The sequence below is a fragment of the Rattus norvegicus genome, chromosome 15, assembly GCF_021556685.1.
Source record: "Rattus norvegicus strain SHRSP/BbbUtx chromosome 15, alternate assembly SHRSP_T2T, whole genome shotgun sequence".
Taxonomy (NCBI): domain Eukaryota; kingdom Metazoa; phylum Chordata; class Mammalia; order Rodentia; family Muridae; genus Rattus; species Rattus norvegicus.
Genome location: NC_141548.1, coordinates 2,444,452 through 2,462,408, shown reverse-complemented (window position 1 = coordinate 2,462,408; position 17,957 = coordinate 2,444,452). Strand labels below are relative to the sequence as shown.

General features: G+C 47.5%; 1 long non-coding RNA gene across 1 annotated transcript; it reads left to right on the top strand.

The window, feature by feature from the left end:
- Window positions 1–2,462: 2,462 nt before the first annotated feature.
- On the top strand, window positions 2,463–10,902 carry LOC134482075 (uncharacterized). Its single transcript, XR_015638598.1, has 3 exons — window positions 2,463–3,757; window positions 8,927–8,989; window positions 9,427–10,902. It is a non-coding gene; the product is annotated as an uncharacterized LOC134482075 (long non-coding RNA).
- The last annotated feature ends 7,055 nt before the right edge of the window (window positions 10,903–17,957 follow it).

Genomic DNA, 17,957 nt, shown 5'->3' with positions numbered 1-17,957 from the left:
TTAGCACCTACTGGGTGCCAGGGGCTGTGCACCCAGCATCCCTTTAAAGCAGCGATGTTGCTCCCATTTTCAAGAGAAGGAAAGTCCTGGATTGCTGGTGTCCGAGTTCTCTGCCTAGCGAGTGGCTTTGCCCTGCTAAATTTCCACCTTCTCAGCACACAGTCCCCTCTAGGTCTCTCCAGCCGGCCTATGGCACAGGGTCCCTGTCCTTAGCTGGAGCCCCCTGCCCCATATCTGGGGATCTGGGTGGTCTACAAGTTCTCAGTGCATACGACAGCCTTCCTCCCCCAGCCTGGCTCCAGGCAGGAGCCGTGGAGGTGGGGGAAGCAGGCGAGGAGGGAGCCATGTCACCATATATCCCAGTCAGATTAAAAAACTAATTTGAAAAGATTAATGCCTTCCATTCCTGTTACGCGGGCTCTGATACCTCTGGGCCTGCGGCCGCTCTGCCTCCTGATTATTGAATTTTTATGGCCTGGTAATTAATTGCAGATTCCCTGTTTTGTTCTATTTCTTTTTCTCTGACATTTTAATTTCAACAGAAAGCACTGGTCTCTATGCAGATTCTCTCTGGAGACCCTAATGGTCTATAAAACAGAATGACTTATACACGTGGCATCCACTTCAGCTGGCGAGCGATTGTTTGAAACCTTGCTGATCACGCAAAATTTAATTTCCCCACCTCCCTCTCCTCTTGCTCCTCGCCTCTAGTCTCTTCCGATGCAGGGCCAGTGCCTCCCAATCTGTTGCAGGCCCTTGTTGTAGGAGGCGGGGCCTGAAGTCAGGACCGGGTTTGATCCCTTTCTTTGGGTTCGAGGAACTGGGTGCATGCAGATAAATGGGCATTCTTGGCCATATTGGGTCACAGCTGTTCACAGACACCGGCTGGGACAGACCCTTGTGTTTCTGCCTGTTGCCTTCCAAGTTCTACTCCTTCCAGCCCTGCTAACGTCCCATGGGCTTGTCATCTCCTTTAGAGCCAGCACCCAGGCGCCCCCCGCCCCGGAACAGGTCACCTAGTGAAGGCAGAAGATTCAATTGAGCTGAAGAACTGGGAACTCATTAGGCAAGTCAGGGGAGGGTGATAGGGCTTCATGGCCCAGTGTGGCCAGGGCTTCTGGGTCTTGGTTTGGATTCTTACAAACATCTGGGGTTGGTGGTCTAAACTGTCAGTCAACCTGTGCGCCCAGCTTTGAACTGTGACTGATCCAGCTCAAGGGCTTCTACTCATTCCTGGGGTAACAAGAAGTCAGGACATGGGGATTGGGGATTTAGCTCAGTGGTAGAGCGCTTGTCTAGTAAGCACAAGGCCCTGGATTTGGTCCTGGGGGGAGGGAGGGGGGGTTTCAGGACAGGAGGTAGGATTCCTCAGGGCTGCTAGCTCCGAGTCCCTGGGGGGCCCCAGGAACCTTTTTCTTCCCTCTGGGAAGACTTTTTTGGGTGACTCCCCAGTGCATTCCGGACCGGCCCCCGTTTCTCAGGGAAACTTGCAGCTTGACTTCATGTCTGGGCCGAGACTGCCAGATTCTGAAGCAAAGGTAACACCTCTTACCTTGAGGCTTTGGGAGGTCAGGCTGAGACTCTGGGGACCCTAAGAGCAATTCAAGATAGTGGACTGAGGAGGTAGATCATACAACGGGTTTCAGGGGTTCCTCAAACTGACCGGGGAGGAACCCAGAGACTGGGTCGCTCACCTTCTGTGCTTGGATACTGGGCAGCGGGCACTGGCAATGCCCAAAGTGCTTCAGTTTCCCCCTCTTTTGAGAGGCCAAATGGGGAGGCAGTAATATGGGCCCCAGATAGACCTGGGTTCGAATGTGGGGCCCATCAGTGACCCCAGCCTGTCTGAGCTCAGAGCCTCTCAGTTGAATAAAATGGGATCGTTACGGTTTGGATCTTAGAGGATTGAGGGGGGGGGCAGTGTGTGGGAATCTTGGAAGTGGAGCCTAGTAACGGAAAGCTGGGTCACTGGGCATGTGACCACTAAGGGAATATGGGGACCCCTCCTTTCCCTCTGTTTCCCATTCTTCATGAAATAAGCAGCCCGTGGCACCCCCACCCCCAACCATGAGGTACTGGGTTAGCATGTGCACACATAGCAACTTATTAAATGATTATGAACCCCAAACTCTGAAATCATGAGCCAGATAAACCATCCTTCAGACCCCCTTTCAAGATGGCCTCTCCCTGTATAGCCCAGGCTAGCCTTGATCTTCTTTCTACCTTAGACTCTCAAGTGCCAGAATTACAGGGTCCACCACTATGCTGCTTTTGCTAAGTTGCTTGCATGTGTGAGTGTGTGTGTGTGTGTGTGTGCGTGTGTGTGTGTGCGCGCGCGTGCGTGTGCGCGCGCGTGTGTATTGTCATGGGATGGTGCTTCTCTGTTTTCTATTGCTGTATCACGAGTATCCACAAACCCAGTGGCTTAAAAATACCAGTGCACAGCCCTGAGTCTGAGGTAAGGAAGCCTTGTGAGGTCAGTACTGTATACTTACGATCTCTGGAGGATGGCAGTTCTCCCGGTGAACGGGCCTCTCCCAATCTCGGGAGCTGTCTGTACAACTCACATCCTTTTGAGAGTCATCCACCACCAGGCCAGTCATGGCACCTGACATTTCTGGTGCCCCGGATTTCTCTGCCTTCCCCCTTGGCTTCCAGGGACTTGTGTGGAGTTTTCCACTATCTCCCCGTTTCAGGTGAGCTGGATAGAAGCTTGAGCATCATCTGCAAGGTCTCCTTTGCGGGTTAAGATAACGACCCAAAGAGTAACATTGATGGTAGAAGCCTTGGGGCCAAAATTTTGCCTGGCACAAACCCCAGGCTTCCCTGAGTGGTTATAAGGAGGCTGACCTCCCACTGCCCCTTTCCTCCAATAAGCAGATTCAGAATGGACAGTGTGACAGGCAGGGTCTCCTGATGGCAAGCCACAGCGCCACCTTATGGCAAACATCGGGTCCGACCTTATTACAAACAACAGAAGTCTCTCCAAGCAGCACATGGAGGAGGCCGCGAGGCTCAGGCTGGGACGTCCCACCCTAAGACTGCTCTAATTAAATCCCAGCGCCTACCACAGCCCTCATGGCTCGGTGAGATTCCTTCACAACCACCACCAAAAAGTCACATTGCGCTTCTCCTGGTTTAGCACTGGACGGGCCTTCCAGGTTACTGGTACAGTGAGTGCATCTGATTGGCCGAAACCAGCTTCTGTGTGTGTACGAGTTTCTGAGAAAAGTGTCTGTTGTCTTTGCTAGGAAGGAAGATGCAGACAGAGGCCGGCATCATCTCAACAGAGAATGAGAGAGGAGCTGCGGGGAGGCTTCAGTGCTACTGCTCCAAGCCCCTCAGTGCCCACCCAAACCAGCAATACTAGGGGCGGCTGCACGCTAGCAGCCGGAGTGAACCAGACTAGAGAGAGGAGCATGCACGCCCCCTGCTGGCAACTGCTCCGGCCACACGGACAGTTAGGTTTTCTTTTCCCTCTCTGGTTCCTCCACTCTCTGTCCACTTCTCATCTGAGACAGGGTCTTACTGTGTAATCCAGGTCGACCTCGAATTCACAGAGATCCACCTGATTCTACTTCTGCGCTGAATACTTGGCTTGAAGTGTGTCCGCTAGGTAAGGGCCCTTGATTTTTCTTTTTCCCTTGCAGTGAAAGCTGCTTCTGCCCTAGCTGGACCTCACAATATCCCAGGCAAGGCTTCCCAGAGTATGGTCTTCTGAAGTAGAGTTTCACAGCTGTCCAGGAAGTCCTGCCAGGTGTGTAAACTTGATAAAGCAGCCAATACTTTTATCAGTCTTACCCTGTCCCAGGCACTCCTTAGGATTCCCCATTGGCCCTTTAGTCCTCACACCATTAGTCTACAGTGCCGGGTACCATTTTAGCTGAAGCACAGAGGGGTAAAGCAACTTGCCCCACATTGCACAGCTCACAAGAGGTAGAGTAAGGATTTGAACCCAGATCTTCTGGTTTCAGGACTTAGCAGTTTTTAAGGACCACACTATTCTACAGGAAATGCCTTCCTGATCACGTGACTTCTCTTTTGGGCAAGATAGCTGCTTGAGCTCCAGCCATCACACCCTTCCTCAGATAATCAGGAAATAGGGAGGGACAAAACGGGACTTCCTTCCTTCTTTTCATGGAACAGGATAACGTCCTGAAGGGTCCCTATAGACAGTACTCTATAGTACTATATATACTATTGTGTATACTTTTCCCTATAGTAGATACTTTTCCTCCTTTGACCACAACCACACGGTCATCCTTGTGCTAACACATCGTTTTTATGTCTGTAACTATAAAAACTCAGTTGTAAAGTTGAAGGAAAGACTGGTTACTGGGAACATCTAGCACATCACCACGTTTTCTATACAAAGATGCCGAAGACTCAGAGAGGCCAATAATCATTGGGAGGTCACACAGCTGGGAAAGGATAGAGCTTAGATGTGCTGTTCCTGGTTGAAGCAGGTAGAGCCCCAGAGACATGCTCAGCGGAGTCCTTATAGGGAAGAACCTCTTAGTAGACTTCCCAACCTCTAGGGCCACCCAGGGCCACTGGCCAGATCTCCAGTGCCTTCCAGTCCCAGCCACCTCTCTGGCTCAGAGCGAGCATCGTGGTACCAGCCATGGCTGGCACTGAATCCATCCATCCCACTAATGCCCACATCAGCTGTGCTCCCTGCATGCCTGCAGCTGACTCCTGAGCATTGAATAATGCGATAATGAATTAACTGACAAGCCAGCGTGGTCGCCATACTTGCAGTCTAGAAATCCTGAGTCCCCAGGCCCACTGGCAGACAGGCAGGCAGGCAAGAGTCTCACCTGTCAACCCTGGCAGAACGTGACTGGAGAGGGGTTGGGATGGCTGACGGGAGAGGTCTCTAGCCTAAAGGAACAATGAGTTCTGTGAAGCTCTCCCTCTGGAGGCTCTGGCTCACCCTTTCGTCCATGCCTCCTGCCTGAGGCTCCGTTTGTGGGGAGCTGCATTGCACAGACACTTACATTTCCTGGCCCGAGCTCAGTACCCACGAGCCTTGGCCCCCTGGCTGTGCTATGTGTCAGGAAGTCTTGTCAGGTGTGGGCTTCAGTTCCCATCTGTGTGTTGGCAAGAGGAGGCTCTCGGGGTCTCTTCTTGCTCAACAGAAATGACCCGAGGGACAGGAAGCTCTCTCTGATCCTGCCCAGCCCTGCCCCACATGCTCACAGGCCTCTTCCTGGGTGTTTCCCTGGTCTTCTGGAAACCCCAGAGATGCCTCACTGCCCCTTGTGAAGATTCCACAAGGCACAGATCTGGGGAGCCATAGCTGAGGTGTGAAGGGGACAGTAGCCTTGTTACATACTCTAGCCCCAAGCCCCTGGAGATTTATTGCTGCACTTGTGTGGGGTACCCTTCTCTGAGAGACTAGGGACTCTGGATAAGGCAAGGGGATGTGGACTTTGACTCAGCATAGAAGGAATGGCTTTGTCCAGCACAGTAGCCTGGCATTGCCCCTCTGTCACCTTTGGGCAGAGACAGAGGTCCAGGACCAGGGCAGTGCCTCATCATGGCACTGGCCCTCATCAGGACAAGGTGCTCTGGCTAAGGGACAGAGTGGGTGGTAGCCAGGAAGCTCAGGCTAGGATAGGGAGGATACGTTAGTCCCTGGAGCCTGCCTGCCCTGGTCACTTGCCCACCCCTCTGTGTCCCTGGTTCCCCGCTTTGCTCTCTTAGAATGCTCCATGCTTCAAGACTACCACAATGGCTGGGTTGGGTCCTCTGGCTTTGGAGCTAGACGATCTAAGACAGCCTTGTTCATGGTCAACCATCTAGGACAGTGGCTGAGGCTCCAGGCTGTGTTAGAAAAGGTCTCCTCGGCACAGATATATGGGCTAAGAGATGCAGGGACAGCCCAGCTGCTTGTGTTCGATATGTACACCGGGAGTCTCTGCAGCGCCCCCTCTCTCCAACAAATGCCTGCCGCGAACGTGGAGCCGGAGGGGGAGGCGCCTATGAGTCCAGCAAAACATGGCGTATTTATGTGGGTCCATGGGTTTCCTAGGTAACTCATGCTGGGTGAGAGAGAAATTTAGTGGCTCAGAGTTGCTGTGACCAGTGCTCAAATCATAGTCCTGGAAAGGTGTCCTGGGGGAGACAGTCTGCTACTGCCCTTTCCCTCAGCTTGGATCTTTTGGGCAATGCTTGGAATCCCCCACCCTGACCCCAGCTTATAGACTTCTTTCCATGGGTTGCCCTCTACACTGGGCTTTCCGGTGTCCAGATTTCCCTCTCCTCGTCCAGTCATCCAACTTGGATTGCGAGGGTGAGGGGTGTCCTCTTCTGGCTTGCCTCCTTTCCACTGATGACATTTACAATGACTTTATTTTGACATAAGGTCACATTCTGAAGTTCTGTGTAGGACTTCAGGCTATCTCACTGTGGGACACGGTTCAACCCGCGACAACTCCATCATTCGGAGCCCCTTGCTCTGTAGCGATGGTTCTTTAGAGCACTAGAATTATGGGATGGCTGGAGTTGCAACTAAAACACCATCGAAAATGTAATGAGGTGGAAAATATTTTTCCAGAACATCCCTCCAGGAGGCTACTGCATGTGGTTGGAATTACTGATTTATTAGGAAGCTTGGGGTTGCAGCGGGGTCTAGACCTTCTCCCAGAGTCTGAATGTTCCAGTAACAAAATGAACTTGAATAAAAACAGGCTGCCTCCGTAATGCCTCCTGAGGTAGGAAGTCAACTTGGGCTTTCCTTTGTGGGACGTTCCTTCCCTTCAAATGAATGTTGGCAACTTAAAGGCAGTCTGGGCTTTAGATTGCTCTGGCTTCATGTGCTTGCGTGTGACATTGCTAATTCCACTAGACGGAGGTGCTGTGTCCTGGCTTCCTTGGAGACTTTACACAACTTTGGGGGCAGAAACAGACTCTATCTTCTTTTCTGTCAAATCCTCAGTTCTTGGCGCACTGTAGGTGCTGCATTGCTATTACCTCAAAGAATGAGCACTGGGGAAACAGCCAAGGGAGTTTAAACATCTAGATAATGGCTAAGGATTTAAAGATCTACTTGCTCCAGAGCATGAAACAATGTTAGGGAAAATAGTTAAAAATCCCCTTTTGTTGATAGGAGGAGTTTGTAAGAGATGGAATTACTAGGAACAGGCCAGAAACAGATTAAAATCATTGTTACCAGGAAATAAGTAATTCTCTGAGCAGCCTAGAACTTCAACAGCTTGAATCTCTGTGCATAAGAAAGAGGCAAGGGTTACAAAAATCACCAGGAAGATCCGGCAAACAGATTTAAAATAATTTCACATGAAAAACTCAAAACAGTAAATAGACTGGACATAGCTGAAGACGGAATTTAAAAAGGGAAAGATTTGGAAAGTTATAGCAAACACACATGACAATCTACAAGAGTTAAGAGATATTAAAGTTGGAATTCGAAACTTAAAGATGCATCTAATCGAATTGTTTGAAAGGAATTATAGAAATAATAGGAAAGAGGCAATATTTAAAATGGCAATAGCTCATCATTCTCCGGATCATTTAAAAAATGTTAAGTCTGGAGCTGGAGAGATGGCTCAGCGGTTAAAAGCACTGACTACTCTTCCAGAGGTCCTGAGTTCAATTCCCAGCAACCACATGGTGGTCCACAACCATCTGTAATGAGACCTGATGCTCTCTTCTGGTGTGTCTGAAGACAACTACAGTGTACTTATATAGAATAAATAAATAAATCTTTAAAAAAGTATGAGGCTAGTCTGGGGAGATGCCTCATTGGGTAAGGTGTTTGCCACACTAACCTGATCCCAGATTTGGGTCCCTAGAAGCTATGTAAAAGCCAGATGTTGTAGAATACACATATATGATTCCAGGGCCCCACGGGAAAATGGAAGTTGCCGATAGGGGAGTTCTACAGCTTGATGGTTTGTGTGCAGAGCTCAATGAGGAAACACCCAGTTTCACACAAGGTAAAAAGTGAAGGCTCACACCCGAGTTTGTCCTCTGACTTCTATCTACACATACACCATGGTGTGTGTATTCCTGCACTCACACATACCTAAAATTCATCTACACACACATCATACACATACACAACAAAACACAAAGCAAGAAACACCATGAAAACCCCTCTAAGTTCTAACTTTGTGTGATTTTTTTAAAAAGATGTATTTATTTATTCTATATAAGTACACTGTAGCCGTCTTCAGACACACCAGAAGAGGGCATCTGATCTCATTACAGATGGTTGCGAGCCACCATGTGGTTGCTGGGATTTGAACTCAGGACCTCTGGAAGAGCAGCCAGTGCTTTTAACCACTGAGCCATCTCTCCAGCCTGTGATGTTTATTTTTTTTAATTAATTTATTTATTTTTATGTAAGTACACTGTTGCTGTCTTCAGACACACCAGAAGAGGGCATTGGAACCCATTAATGATGGTTGTGAGCCACCATGTGGTTGCTGGGAATTGAACTCAGGACTTCTGAAAGAGCAGTCAGTGCTCTTAATCACTGAGCCATCTCTCCAGTCCTTGTGTGATGTTTATAATCCCAACACTTGGGAGGTAGAGGCAGCAGGATTGGGAGTTCAAGCCAGTTTCAGTGATATATTTTGCTCCTCTAAATTACAGGAGACTCTGACTCAAGAAATGTCCTCATCCACAGGAATCGCAGTGATTTCAAGCAAGCTGAATGAAAATAAATTCATATATGGGCATATCATAGTTACATAGAAGAATACCAGAAAATAGAAGATCTTTAAAGCATGAGAAAAAATTCTCAGCAACCGCACGGGTTAAATAACAAGACTGTCTCAAACAAACAAAAATTCAAACTAGAATTCCCACTTGATCTACTAACTGGACTTCTGGGCATATATACAAAAGCAATTAATCATGTGGTTTTTGTCTTTTTTTTTTTTTTTTTTTTTTGCAGTGCTGTTTACCACAGTCAAGACAGTCAGCCAAGATGCCAGTGGATGAATGGATTAGAAATGAGGTGTGTATGTACAATAGGAATTTTATTCCTCCATAAAAGCTAGTAAAAATTTGTGTAAAATTAATAGAACAAGACACTATGTTAAGTGAAGTAAGTTAGACAGAGATTTAAATAGTATGTGTCTGTTCTAATTTATGGAGCCAAAATCATTGATCCAACAAAGTCCAGAGATAGGTACCAAACACATACACAGAGGAGTTTCTAATGCTACTGTAGCACAATGGGTCAGTTAGAGTTTATAATAGTTACACGCTTTAAAACTGCCAAAGACCTAAGAAGTTATCAGCACACAGAAAAGATGATAGTTAAGTCTGGAAGTGTTATTACCCAGAATTGATTAATAAATAACAATGTCATTTTTTTAACAAAAGTATTCAATTTGTGGTTTTAACCATAATAAAACTACTCTTTTTTTTTCTTTTTCTTTTTTTTCGGAGCTGGGGACCGAACCCAGGGCCTTGCGCTTGCTAGGCAAGCGCTCTACCACTGAGCTAAATCCCCAACCCATAAAACCATCTTTTAAGAAAAAATATAGTTCAAGAGAATTGAAAACATTTCTCCTCATGCAGACGTACATGAATATTAACATTATTTATAATGACTGAGAGTCAGAAATGACCCAAGTGGCCTTTAGTTGGGTGAGACCCTGGGTTTGATCATCAGCAATGAAAAGCCAGGTAGATAGGCATTCATCTTGTCTACTCCACTGTGCAATGGACTAATTAATCTGGCAGAGGAAATTTCAACACAGTCCAATATTCAAGCTGTTGCATTGTTAACTGTGGCTGCATCTTTTAAGCTAGGGGTGGGGCAGTGGAATGAGAGGGAAAACAACCAACCAATCAACCCAACCAACCAACCCAACCAACCAACCCAACCAACCAACCAACCAACCAACCAATAGAAGAACCAACCCAACCAACCAACCAACCCAACCAACCAACCAACCAACCAGCCAATAAAAGAACCATCCAGCCAACCAACCCACCAACAAATCAACCAAACCAACCAACCAACCAACCAATGAAAGAACCAACCAACCAACCAATAAAAGAACCAACCAACCAACCAACCAACCAACCAATAAAAGAACTAATCAACCAACCAACCAACCAACCAAGCAACCAACCAATAAAAGAACCAACCAACCAACCAACCAACCAACCAACCAACCAACCAATAAAAGAACCAACCAACCAACCAACCAACCAACCAACCAACCAACCAACTAACCCAACCAACCAACCAACCAACCCACCCACCCAACCAACCAACTAACCCAACCAACCAACCAAACCAACCAACCAACCAACCAACCCACCCAACCAACCAATAAAAGAACCCACCCCAACTCCAATCAGTTCAAGGATGCAAGAAGAAAAGAAATCCTTAGAAACTAGAACACCCTTCCCACCAAACACCAAGATCAAATCATGGAAATAAAGCCAAATAGACTTGTGACCTCCAGAAATAAAAACAGACTGGTTCCTCCAGGTAAAAGCACTGACTACCTTGAGTTAAATATATACACACATATGAAAGCAGAATGGGGTTGTCTGTGAGGAGGAAGGGGGACCAGTGAGGACCAGAGAGGATGGAGGAGGGGTCAGGATGTGTGACTATCAGCTAAGGGCAACAATAATGCAAGTTTGCAAATGTCACAAGGAAACCCATCAGTGTGTTCACTAAAAAAATTAATAAATTGGGGGGGGGGCTGGAGAGATGGTTTAGCAGTTAAGAGCACTGACTGCTCTTCCAGAGGTCCTGAGTTCAATTCTCAGCAACGATATGGTGGCTCACAACCATCTGTAAGGGAATCTGATGCCCTCTTCTGGTGTGTCTGAAGACAGCAACAGTGTACTTACATAAAACAAATAAATAAATCTTTAAAAATTAATAAATGTAAAAGGCTGAAACCACAAGACTGGATTTAGAAAGATTCTGTGGCTCATCATTTGAGTGCTGATCTTACAGGGAACCCAAGCTCAGTTCCCAGGACCCACATTAGGTGGCTCACAACCATCTGTACCTCCAGCTCCAGGGGTTCTGTTTTCCTCTTCTGGCCTCTGTATGTACCTGTATTCATGTGCACACATACACACAGATTAGCTTTCTACCTATGAGAGTCAAGTGGAGGACTGATGTAAGAAGGTAAAACAATGAAAAAAGATCAAGGAATCACTAACTGAAAGAAAACTAACCTTGTTAATGCCGGACAAATAGATGCTAAGACAAAATTAGAGACTGTAAGTATAATAAAGTTAAATTTAACAAGAGAAGATTACAGTTGTAAGGGCTTGGGCTTTTGAAATCTGAAAGCCCACCTCCAGTGACACACTTTTTTCAATAAGGCCACACCTCCTAATCCTTCCCAAAGAGTGCTATCTATTCCCTGATGACTAAACATTCAAATCTATATGGGTCTATGGAGGCCACTCTTATTCAAACCACTATATTGCAGCAAAATGCCTGAGAGAGACAATTGAGTTATAAAATTATCTCCACTCTGACTTTTGTTGCAGGGTCTCATTATAAACTTGGCCAAAAGCGGCCACAATTAACAATGCAACAGCTTGAACATTGGACTGCATTGAAATTTCCTCTGCCAGATTAATTAGTCCATTGCATGGTGGAGTAGACAAAATGAATGCCTATCTACCTGGCTCTTTCTCTGCTCCCCTGTTTATTCTCTCTGAGCCTCCAACCTTTGAGATGTACCTGGGACATTCAGAGAGGATCTCCTCCACTACAGGAGTTAATCCTGTCCGGAAACCTTCACAGCCAGACCCAGAGGCTTGCTGTACTAGGCTCCTAGTTCCTTTCTAAGCTTATAAAGTCTGTAGATCAAGGTTAACTACCTCTTCAGAAGCGTGCTGCAGACATTCTCTCCTCCTCCACAGGTTGTATTTGATTATATTCATCCTCTCCTGCTTTATTTTGATTATTCATTACTTTATGTGCCTGTGTGGGTATGTACATGTGAATGCAGGTGCTTATGTAGGTCAGAGGCATCAGATCCCCTGGAGCTGGGGTCACAGGCAGTTGTGAACCATTCAACATGGATTCTGGAATCAAACTCGGGTCCTCGGCAAGAACGGTACTTACTCTTAATTGCTGAGCCGTCTCTCCAGCCCCTGTATTTTCACTATATTGGTACTGTCTTTAAAACCAGAAATTCAGTTAAAATCATTTTGTTGCTTATTCTTTTGGAGCCATATCTAAGAACCTCTACTAAACTCCAAGATTATAAAAATTAATCTTTCTTTTTTCTTTCTTCCTGCTTGCCACCTGTTTCCTTTCTTCCCTGCCTCCTCTGTTTCTCTCTCTCTCTCTCTCTCTCTCTCTCTCTCTCTCTCTCTCTCCCTCCCTCCCTCCCTCCCCCCCCTTTCTCTGGGTCTCATGTAACACAGGTTGGCCTCAAACTCACTATGCAATGGAGGGTGAACTTGAGTTTGTTGTGTCTGCCTCCTGAGAGGTGAGATTACAGGTGTGCGCCACCCAGCTTGTGTTGTGCTGGGGCCTGAACCCAGGGCTTCATGCATGCTACAGAAGTTTTCTTTTTAATTAATTAATTAGTTTTTTTTTATAAAGGGGAAGGGGATATGTTTTATGAAGGTGTGGTGAGATATGGAGGAAGGGGGTGCCTTCGAGGGCCCCAGGCTGAGGCTTTCTTTTTCCCTGAGAGACACTCGATGGTATAGTAGAGAATAGAGTTTACTCAAGGCATGGGGAGGGGAGTTGAGAGGGTAGTAGAGGCACAGAGAGAGAGGGGGGGAGGGAGAGAGGGGGGGAGGGAGGGAGAGAGAGAGAGAGAGAGAGGAAGGGAAGGGAAGGGAAGGGAAGGGAAGGGAAGGGAAGGGAAGGGAAGAGAAGTAGAGAAGTAGAGGCCAGCCATGAGCATGTGAAGAGAGAGAGGGAGGGGAAGGGAATGGGGAGAGACCTGGAGCAGGAAGGAGAGAGCAAGAACAAGAAAGCTAGAGAAGTTTTCTACTGAACTCTGTACTTAGTCCCTGGTTATTTCTCCCATTTGGAACAAAGTCTTGCTATCTAGCCTAGGGTAACCTCAAATTTGAAATCTTTTCTGTAAATGCTAGCATTGCAGGCCTGGCCCAGCTATGTTTTTCTCTAAGAGTTTTGTGTTGAGGTCTTTGATCCATCTTGAGCTAACCTTTACCCATCCATTGCTTTCTGTCAAGTGCCAGCTCTGCTTTCTAGATTACTGTTGTTTTAGAGCAAGTCGGGGGATCTGTGTCAGTCCTCACATTTGACCTCTTTTAAGGATTGTTTCTGCTGAACCAGGCTCTCAGCACACACATCTGAATTTTACAGCCAGCTTGCCAACGGCTGCAAAGAATCCATCTTCTGATGGCTCCTCACTGGATCTGCACGTCAGTTTTTGTGAAGTGAGTAAACCTTCAGCCAGATAATCACCATGGATACTCATAATGGTTTGGTGTGGCTGTCACTGGGACTGAATGTATGGTAAGAGTCTAGATGGCTGAAATGGAAGCCCAAGGATTCCAGGCATGCTCAGTGGGTCTCTTGAGGGCTGCACGAGAATGCAGAAAGCCCAGGATACTACATATGTGGTTTGACACAAAGTTGTAAGCTTAGATAAAACCAAGTGGGAGAATTTTTATTTTTATTTTTCTGTATCTCAATTGCATGATTCTCAAACATAACTCTGTAGAGGACATCGCGTTGCTATGTTGAAAGGGTGGATATGGGGGTTGGGGATTTGGCTCAGTGGTAGAGCGCTTGCCTAGGAAGCGCAAGGTCCTGGGTTCAATCCCCAGCCCCGAAAAATAAAAAAATAAAAATAAAAATAGAAAAAATAGAAAAAAGAAAGGGTGGATATGCTTACAGGACCTTTCTAAGGTTCTTAGTGACCCTGGCAATGGGTGATGTTAGGTTGACTGGCCCATGGAGCAGATATGAGACCATGATTTTGTGAAAGCAGTTATGTGGGGCCAATGCAGAGCGATGTTGGCAGGGACACTCTGGTCATGAGCCAGTGGAAAGAGTGTGATGAGCAGGGTAGTTACACGCTTTAGGGTTCTACCCTTTGGGGACCCCTGGGAGAGGATGTGATATGACTTTTCCCTATTCCCACTACTAACAACTCATCTCATGGTTATCCGGGAGGCTATCCTGGGAACTGCTGGGTATTAGCACCATCCTCAGGTGCCAACACAAAGCTCTCTACCATGCTCAGTCAGATGGTTGGCTGCAAACACTCACATCTGTATTGGTCAGGTTCTGGCAGAGCCTCTCAGGGAACAGCCATACCAGGCTCCTGTCAGCAAGCGCTTCTTGGTATCAGCAATAGTGTCTGGGTTTGGTGGCTGCATATGGGATGGACCCCTAGGTGGGGCAGTCACTGGATAGCCTTTCTTTCAGTCTTTGCTCTACTCTTTGTCCCTGTATTTCCTTCAGACAGGAGCAATTTTGGGTTAATATCTTTGAGATGGGTGGCTGATCAATACAGATGTGGATGTTCATAGCCAACCATCAGACTGAGCATGGGGACCCCAATGCAATAATTAGGGGAAGGACAGAAGGAGCTGAAGGGCATTGTGACCCCATAGGAAGAACAACAATATCAACCAAGTAGAACCCCCCACCACTCCCAGAGCTCCCATGCACTAAGCCACCAACCAAAGAGTACACATGGAGGGATCCATGGCTCCAATTGCGTATATGGCAAAAGATGGCCTTATCTGGCATCAGTGGGAGGGGAGGCCCTTGGTCCTGTGGTGGCCGGATTCCCCACTGTAGACGGATACTAGGGTGGTGAGGTGGGAATAGGTGGGTGGGTAGGGGAGCACCCTCAAGGAAGCATGGGGGGTGGAGGGGATAGGAAAGAGGAAACCAGGAAGGGGAACAACATTTGAAATGTAAATAAAACAACAACAACAAAAAGGGTCTCTACCAAATGTTTCCCAAGGGAGCAGAACCACCCCTGGCCAAGGCAAGGTAGGATGTGTCCCAGCATCGTCCCACCCCAGAGACAAGGTGCTCTTCATTGCTTTTTGTTTTTAGAGACAGGGTTTCTCTGTGTAGCCCTGGCTGTCCTAGAACTCACTCTGTAGACCAGGTTGGCCTCGAACTCCGAGATCTGCCTGCCTCTGCCTCCCAAGTGCTGGGATTAAAGGTGTGTGGCACCACTGCCTGGCTCTCCCATCATTGTTTTAGGGTTGCTCTTGAGGACTTCCAAGGCACTATGCTCCTGGGCTATCCCGAGAGTCAATTAAACAGGCTCCTCATCAGGAGAAAGTGTCTGAATACTATTGTAGGTGCACAGGGAGAGAAGATGGCAGCTCCAGTGGCAGTTGGATGTGTTGAGGGGAAGGGGCCATCTACCCTGAGGGTGAGTGGACCCTACCACTCTGAAAGCCCATGTTCTGGGGACCTTGTAAAAATACCTCAAAGGCCAGGGAGGCTACACTGAGAGCAGTCTACCGGGAGCCAAGCTATGGCCCTCAGCTCTATTCTGAGTTCCTTACGGTGTCACAGTCCTGGCACAGCACTCCTAGGAGAAGGAAAAACGGCAGGAGATTGAAAATACAGTGGAAGATACGGTTTTCCCCTGGTGTCTGCTGAGCAGAGAGTTGCTGTACCTACAGGGCAGCTCTGGTTCCAGCATCCACCTACAGTCTTTTTTTTTTTCCAGAGCTGGGGACTCAACCCAGGGCCTTGCGCTTGCTAGGCAAGCACTCTACCACTGAGCTAAATCCCCAACCCCCACCTGCAGTCTTTTGTATGTTCTTCCTTCCCAGTGTGCTGTGCGACATTGACCAAGTCACATGTCCTCTCGGGCCCTCAGTTTGTTTTCTGCGAATCCAAAGTGACCTTGAAAAGTCCTTACAACCCCAGTGGCTGCTGGGAGCCCAGGGAGGCAGTGAGAGCCTCCACGTAGCAAGATGGAGAAGCCCAGCCAGAAAGCACCATTTCTGACAGCCTGGCCCCTCATGGTGCTGCTGGCCTCTGATCTCTGAGCGTTTCCACTACAGGTCTGACACCGGGCCTGGTCACAGGCCCGCTCGGCCCCCGCGCTCACTCACAAACATCTGCTACAGCATTTTTACCATGTTAATAGATTCTCTCCGAGAACCGGGCAGGTGTTCACCACCCAAGCCAGAAAACATCAAAATCACGTGCTCTGCAAGTCTTCCTGTAGCGGGCAATCGAGTTTAGAATGACTCATACAGCCTAGCAGATAATAAAACACACATAACATTTGCTTTAGGGGACAGGTGAGGGCATTTTGTCCCGTGCATAGGAGAAACAAAAACGCGGTCTATTTGGGAGTCAGGTAATTGAATACAGATGGGCGGAGGTAAATGAAAGAATTTAGCAAATATCTCTGTGGAATAGCTAATGGGAATGAGACAGAATAGGAAATTAAAAATTATTCGAAGCAGATGGACCATTCTTTTGAGTTTTTAAAAATTTATTAGGGCCGAGGAAAACTGTGTCTGTTTATTTTCTATGGCCATGAAATTAATGGCTTGGTGAGTTTTGCTTGGGCGACTTTATGACTGCCATGTCATCTGTCATAATTTGGGGGCCGTTTGATATGGATTTATGAATGTCTCCATCTCCCCCCCCCCGCCCCATTTATAGGTGTGGCTCATGTGTGAGTGAGGGCTGTCTTATTTGGAGAGCTCTATGCCAGTGGCAACTTAGCCTGGTAGAGCCTGGGTGGGCAGGGCCTTCAGGGGTCTCTCTACCTTTAGGTGAATGGAGAGGTGACAGGGGCTCACGCTGAGGCTGTAGGAAGTGGACCCGGCCCATTGACCCCACTCTTGCCAGGACTGGAGAGGTGGTGTGGGGCCAGAAAGGCCAGTCCACACTGCCAGTATGCTTGGCTGGGAGCTTGGAGGTGCCTTGCTGCAGTCTCTGTCTAGAGCCTCGGGGCCTTCCCCCTACTATAGTCATCATATACCTTAAGATCTGAAGTTGAGGGGAGGAGGAAAATATTTCTCATCACCTAGGGATCTTTGTGTGTCTGACCTGGAATTGGGGTGCCAATATGGGGGGGGTAAAAACTGGGTTTAACAACTGGCAGACTTGGGTCCATTTTTATCTCAGTCCTCCTTGATTGTGTGTCTTTGGGCTGGCTACTACCCTCTCTGGTCACTTACTTTACTTCTCTCTGAAGTTGGAATAGAGATCTCTCATGTTAGAAAGGTTTTGGTGATCAAATAAGGGAAAGTAACATCCTCATCCCCACCCCACCATGAACTCAGCAGAGAGCTGGGAAGTGGTAAGAAACAACCTGTCAGTCTGGGGAAGTGGACTTTAGTGTTTTCCCCTGACAGATGGGGAAACTGAGTCACAGAACTGTTAACTGACTTTCTGAAGTCATATGCGTAGAGTTAAGGGATTGAAGTTAGCTTTTCTTGTTGTTTCAAGACAGTGTTTCTCTATGTAGCCCTGGAATTCCCTCTGTAGACCAGGCTAGCTAAAGGTGGCAGCTGCCTCCACGTATCCCGATCCAGTTGATGTGACCTTGGGGAGAGCTGGGCTGTTGAGGCAGGACTCAGAGTGCCCTAAGGCGGGGAGTTCAGGGCCAATGTTTGCTCTTGACCTCTGTCACAGCCTGGAGTATTTGCCTTTAGAACAGGCCATATGCACCTCTAAGTCCCATCTGTTGCAGCCTGTATTTCATAGGAAACTTCTGTAGGGGAAGTTTAGTCCAGCACTATGGGTGATCTGGCAAGGGATCACATCCAAAGATATGATCTGGCTGGAATGAAGACACGCTCTGGGTTACTGTATGACTTGGCTGAAATTCAGACATACTATCAGTATATACCTTTAATCCTTAACAATGAAGTTGTAGAAGGAAGCAGTCATGTTTGAAAATGATGTCTAATTGAGGGGCAGATAAAGTGATGGATTAGAGAAAGATTTGACAGAATGGGTCAGAGATAGGATATGCCTACCTACACAAGAACAGCAG